A 6918-nucleotide genomic window follows, 5' to 3' on the forward strand; every position below is an offset into this window, starting at 1 on the left:
TTGAATCAATAATATTCCATGGTTTTTTTAAATGTTGAGTTAAAGTTGAAATTACAAATTCTAACACAGTTGGTCTTTTGTAAGTTGCGCTTGTGCTCCAAAGGTAGAAAAATAAGCAAAGATCATGCCCACTTCCATAGATCTCTGCTAGTTACTTTAATCATTTAAAGACTTTGTTTTTCCTACTTACGGGTGCATGAGATGCATTGCACACATGTATATTCCTCATTCTCGTCAACAAACCATGTCTTCTCAGGGCGCGGTGTGTTTTTCATAATATAAATTGCATGTAAAATACAAATTATACTCTTTGTTTTATTGTAGTACAAAATTCTGATGTTGCTACTTTACATCACCCATGTAACCACAAATTCCACAAGACATTTGAGTACACATGTTTACATATGGCCGGTGAGGCAGTGATCATTCATAAAAGTAGCAAAAAACGAGAATAAGATGCAGCATAGTTCACCTAAGCAGTGTGCAGATTGTAGCGTGGTGGAATAGTCCATTTGCGCGAGGATGACATCAGCTACAAATAAATGTTGTGGTCCGCTTAGTCTAGTGCATGCTGCGAAACCTTTTTTGGGTCAAAATGTTGAGAAACGTTGACTCATCCTTATCCTACCAAGTGCAGGAAAGGTAAGAAACACATGGATAATATGTACTCTGAGCATATCTTGTTCTAAAAGAATTTTAATTGATGGCAATAGAAAAGGAAAAAAATGCGACGGTAAAAGGAGAGAAAGGAAACTCTGCCCAACTATATGGTAAACATACCCATATACGATTACTAAGTTTCCAAAAGAATGTCAAAGATCAAGATTGCACTTCCTACCTTTTTTGCATTTACACCAACAATTTTATTTATAACATTCTAATCTATAGAAAACTCGATAGATCAGGTTTTATCCACCAATTAATCATTACCTTTTCCTACACCCTTAGTCTGAAACCAGTCACAAAACAGAATTGGTGCATCAAATCTACAAGTGTATATATACCTCATATGTGACTATTTCATCACAAATTCATCCAGCCAACACCTAGAACCAAAATACCCTTCTTGTTCTGAGTCTCCTAGTCTACCACCGCACCCCAATCCCACAACTTCGCCAAATCTTGTATTTACGATGGAGACTGTTTCCGTGCTGATTGTTGGTGCCGGTCCAGCAGGCCTCGCAACGGCAGCATGCCTTACCCAATTCTCCATTCCCTATGTCATTGTTGAGCGCGAGGACTGCATCGCGTCACTTTGGCGCAACCGCGCATACGACCGCTTGAAGCTGCATCTTGCAAAGGAGTTCTGTGAGTTACCACACATGTCATACCCAGTTGATGCACCAACATACATACCAAAAGCATTGTTTGTCAAGTATTTGGATGACTATATTATGCATTTCAATATTCAACCCAAGTATCTCACTAGCGTGGAGTCATCCACATATGACAATGATAATAAGTGTTGGTCCATCGTGACCCGTGACATGGTAGAGAGGACAACAATGAATTTCAGTGCAAAGTTCCTTGTTGTGGCTAGTGGTGAGAATAGTGCCGAGAATATTCCGGTGATCCCTGGACTTGACAGTTTTCCGGGTGAGGTCATCCACTCGTCAAGATACAAGTCAGGCAAGTGCTTCTCCGGTAAGAGTGTGTTGGTCATTGGATCTGGCAACTCGGGGATGGAAATTGCTTATGACCTCGCGACCCATCGTGCCAATACTTCGATTGTTATACGAAGCCCGGTATGTGCGCTTTTTAATTTATTTGGTAATAAGAACTATAATGTTATTTTCTTGTATCATGCAAGTTGCAAAGATGTGTGACATTTTTTTGGGTGCAGATTCATATAATGACGAAGGAACTCATCCGGTTGGGGATGACACTAGCCCACCATCTTCCACTGAATCTAGTGGATAACCTTCTTATTATGGCAGCAAAATTCATATTTGGAGACCTATCAAAGAATGGCATCACAATGCCAAAAATGGGTCCAATGATGCTCAAGTCAAAAACCGGCCGATCCGCTGTGATTGATGTTGGCACTGTTGGGTTAATTAAAAAGGAATCATCCAAGTAAGTATATCCTTGGACCTGATATAGACCTTATATATACCATATATATTTACTATGCCAGTTTATTAACATTTTATTTACCTCTTATAGGTTGAAGGAAGCATTAGTAAAATCATAGGGAATATAGTCAAATTTCAAAGCGGTGACGAAATCTCATTTGACGCAATTGTGTTTGCAACTGGATACAAGAGCACAACAAATGTGTGGCTCAAGGTACTAACATTGATTTTTTTTCTGCCTAAATCAAATTCGTTTTTAAGCAACAATTCTTAGATCTGCTAACCAAGTTATTTGACATTTCTTTGTGTAGAATGGTGAGAGCATGTTAAATGACAATGGACTTCCAACCAAAGATTATCCGAATCATTGGAAAGGTGAAAATCAGCTTTACTGTGCTGGATTGGCGAGGAGAGGATTGGCCGGTATTGCCGCGGATGCCAAGAATATCGCAAATAAAATTAAATCTGTGATATCATCTATGTCCGGCTAAATTGGTCTTTATATGTAATTTAATGGGTCAAGTTTGTGATATATTTGAGACATTTTCATGCCAAGGCTCGTATGTACAAGGGAGTAAACTCTGCTCTTGTATATTAGCAACAAGGGCCATGTAGTTCTATTCTCGTTGTGTAAAAGGGGCTTCATAATTTTTGCTGAACTTACGGTTTTCTACCGTACTCTGTTTACCTTCAATTCATATAAGCAAAATTCCTGGGATGAGCAGTGTATTTTCTGTCGAAAAAACTCTTATGGCATGTTTATACCCGACAATGAACCACAGCGTAATCATCAACTACATTATTCGCTAGGATCCATTTGAGGTACTGTAATGCCATTCATCAGTCCTAGGATGAGACTACGTGATGTGGATTATTTACTATATGAATGCAGAACAGCCGTTGATTGTCAAAATTGTGGATGACTGAATTCAATGTTAGAAGCTTCGAAATAAAGTAATATTATCCTAGAATAAATAAACGTTCTACAAAAAAATAGTACTTGAAGATGAATACAACATGAGTCAATATGCCAATATGCGATGGCCGCCGGTGCAAATTCTAGGAGAAGTGAAGTTTGAGGTCACAAATATTGACATATGTTCCAGGTATTGGAAGAACTTCAGTTTTGTCGGCAGTTAAGTTAGAAAATAGCTCAAACTCAAATACATCCAGAGCTGAGATCACTTCATACCCTTCATAAGTTTCATTACGAAGGGGTACAGAGCGATCTCAGCCTTTGATGTGTTTGAGTTTGGGGGAGAGGGGGCGCACTGAAGCAAAAGTGTAGAAAATTAACCATGGTGATCTTGTTCTTGACCCGGTCGTTTTACCGTTTCCAACTAGATTAGATTGTCGATATGAACTTGTCGTGGGATGTCACGAGTCAACAAGATTGTGGCGGCATAGTAGGGTACCGAGCGAGGGCAGTGGGATGGCGCTGACCGTTAACTCGGTCGTAGTCTGAATTGTAGATAGTTTTGTCCTTGTATTCTTCGTGTGAGTACTTTATCACTTTGTCTCCACCGCTGTTTATCAGGTTCAACGAGATCGACAACTACAAATGGTATCAGAGCCAAGCATCAACGCTTTAGTGATAATGACTGAGACTCCACCACTTTCGTCGAAGTCACACTCGCTCTCGCAAATGCTGCAACACACATGTGAGCAGAGTCGCAGGTGAAGCAGGGTTTGGTGTGGAGGTGAGGTCGTGTGAGAGGGAGGTGGTGGTGGTAGGGCTGTCATGTACCCAACGATATGCCACCAGTATAAGCTACCAGTAGCGTGGTAGACGGCACGCCTCCGATAACATACACCAATGGCGATATACCGGCGACGTGTCGGGTACACACCACATAGGGATTTTTTGGCACGCCACAAATAGACTATTTCCTAGTAGTGCCTCCATCCTCTGTCCCCTTGAGAGTTGACTGTGCCCATCCAGCGCCCATTCCGTACTCTTCCGCGCGATCATGCCACACTTGGCGTGAGAATGGGAGAGGTTGTTGGGATGCTTTTGTAGATACTAGGGTTAGGCTTAGATTTAGGGTTATGTTTTTCGTTGTGGCACTTAGCCTTGTGTCGTAACGAGGCATTGATCCAGATCGGCGAGCGACACTGGACATCGACAACACGTTTCTTTGGTCGATGTCAATGGAGGGCAACGGTTATGCATGGATTTGGCGTAAGCTTCTTCAATAAGCTCGTTGTACCTCTCCCTTGTCAACTTTCTTCTCACCTCCATGGAGGAGGAGGGGTGAGGTGGAACGGGAGAGACTAGAGGTTTGGCTTTGCCTACTCCTTTCTTGTTGATGCTTATTAGAGTTATATTTGGTTTTTCCTTGTGTAGGTCGGTTGGTGCCTAAACCCTAGATTGGTTTGACTCATATATAAAATCTGCAATCCCTCACATATCAATACAATTTATTATTCTCTCCAAATATCATGGTATCAGACGCCTAGGTTTTCCGCACCCTGGCATTCCTCCACCGCCCAACCCTCTGATACGTTGCAAACGTATCTATAATTTTTGATGCTACACGCTTATTTTACACCAATTTGTATATGTTTTGTTTCAACTTCGTGGCATTTTTATGCATTTTCTAGAACTAACCTATTAACAATATGTTATAGTGTCAGTTCATTTAAAGACTTTATTTTTCCTACTTAGGGGTGCATTAGATGCATTGCACACATGTATATTCTTCATTCTCGTCAACAAACCATGTCTTCTCAGGGCGCGGTGTGTTTTTCATAATATAAATTGCATGTAAAATACAAATTATACTCTTTATTTTATTGTAGTACAAAATTCTGATGTTGCTACTTTACATCACCCATATATGTAACCACAAATTCCACATGACATTTGAGTACACATGTTTACATATGGCCGGTGAGGCAGTGATCATTCATAAAAGTAGCAAAAAACGAGAATAAGTTTCAGCATAGTTCACCTAAGCAGTGTGCAGATTGTAGCGTGGTGGAATAGTCCATTTGCGCGAGGATGACATCAGCTACAAATAAGTGTTGTGGTCTGCTTAGTTTAGTGCATGCTGGGAAACCTTTTTTGGGTCAAAATGTTGAGAAACGTTGACTCGTCCTTATCCTACCAAGTGCAGGAAAGGTAAGAAACACATGGATAATATGTACTCTGAGCATATCTTGTTCTAAAGGAAGTTTAATTGATGGCGATAGCAAAGGAAAGAAATGCGACGGTAACAGGAGAGAAAAGAAACTCTGCCCAACTATATGCTAAACAGACCCATATACGATTACTAAGTTTCCAAAAGAATGTCAAAGATCAAGATTGCATTTCCTACCTTTTCTGCATTTACACCAACAACTTTATTTATAACATTCTAATCTATAAAAAAGCTGGATAGATCAGGTTTTATCCACCAATTAATCACTACCTTTCCTACACCCCTTAGTCTGAAACCAGTGGCAAAACAGAATTGGTGCATCAAATCTACAAGCATATATATACCTCATACGTGACTATTTCATCACAGATTCATCCAGCCAACACCTAGAACCAAAATCCCCTTCTTGTTCTGAGTCTCCTAGTCTACCACCGCACCCCAATCCCACAACTTCGCCAAATCTTGTATTTACGATGGAGACTGTTTCCGTGCTGATTGTTGGTGTCGGTCCAGCAGGCCTCGCAACGGCAGCATGCCTTACCCAATTCTCCATTCCCTATGTCATTGTCGAGCGCGAGGACTGCAGCGCGTCACTTTGGCGCAACCGCGCATACGACCGCTTGAAGCTCGCATCTTGCAAAGGAGTTCTGTGAGTTACCACACATGTCATACCCAGTTGATGCACCAACATACATACCAAAAGCATTGTTTGTCAAGTATTTGGATGACTATATTATGCGTTTCAATATTCAACCCAAGTATCTCACTAGCGTGGAGTCATCCACATATGACAATGATAATAAGTGTTGGTCCATCTTGGCCCGTGACATGGTAGAGAGGACAACAATGAATTTCAGTGCAAAGTTCCTTGTTGTGGCTAGTGGTGAGAATAGTTCGGAGAATATTCCGGTGATCCCTGGACTTGACAAGCTTTCCGGGTGAGGTCATCCACTCGTCAAGATACAAGTCGTGCAAGCGCTTCTCCGGTAAGAGTGTGTTGGTCATTGGATCTGGCAACTCAGGGATGGAAATTGCTTATGACCTCGCGACCCATCGTGCCAATACTTCGATTGTTATACGAAGCCCGGTATGTGCACTTTTTAATTTATTTGGTAATAAGAACTATAATGTCATTTTCTTGTATCATGCAAGTTGCAAAGATGTGTGACATTTTTTGGGTGCAGATTCATATAATGATGAAGGAACTCATCCGGTTGGGGATGACACTAGCCCACCATCTTCCACTGAATCTAGTGGATAACCTCCTTATTATGGCAGCAAAATTCATATTTGGAGACCTATCAAAGAATGACATCACAATGCCAAAAATGGGTCCAATGATGCTCAAGTCAAAAACCGGCCGATCCGCTGTGATTGATGTTGGCACTGTTGGGTTAATAAAAAAAGGAATCATCCAAGTAAGTATATCCTTGGACCTGATATAAACCTTATATATACCATATATATTTACTATGCAAGTTTATTAACATTTTATTTACCTCTTATAGGTTGAAGGAAGCATTAGTAAAATCATAGGGAATATAGTTTTAATTTCAAAGTGGTGACGAAATCTCGTTTGATGCAATTGTGTTTGCAACTGGATACAGGAGCACAGCAAATGTGTGGCTCAAGGTACTAACATTGATTTTTTTTCTGCCTAAGTCAAATTCGTTTTTAAGCAACAATTCTTAGATCTGATA

At 40.6% G+C, this 6918-nt stretch overlaps 2 pseudogenes; both read left to right on the forward strand.

The window, feature by feature from the left end:
- Positions 1-1092: 1092 nt before the first annotated feature.
- Positions 1093-2566, forward strand: LOC124698002 (annotated as a pseudogene).
- Positions 2567-5691: 3125 nt separating this feature from the next.
- LOC124695350 overlaps positions 5692-6918 on the forward strand; it is a 1860-nt pseudogene continuing 633 nt past the window's right edge.

The sequence above is a fragment of the Lolium rigidum genome, chromosome 3 (genome assembly GCF_022539505.1).
Source record: "Lolium rigidum isolate FL_2022 chromosome 3, APGP_CSIRO_Lrig_0.1, whole genome shotgun sequence".
NCBI classification, from domain to species: domain Eukaryota; kingdom Viridiplantae; phylum Streptophyta; class Magnoliopsida; order Poales; family Poaceae; genus Lolium; species Lolium rigidum.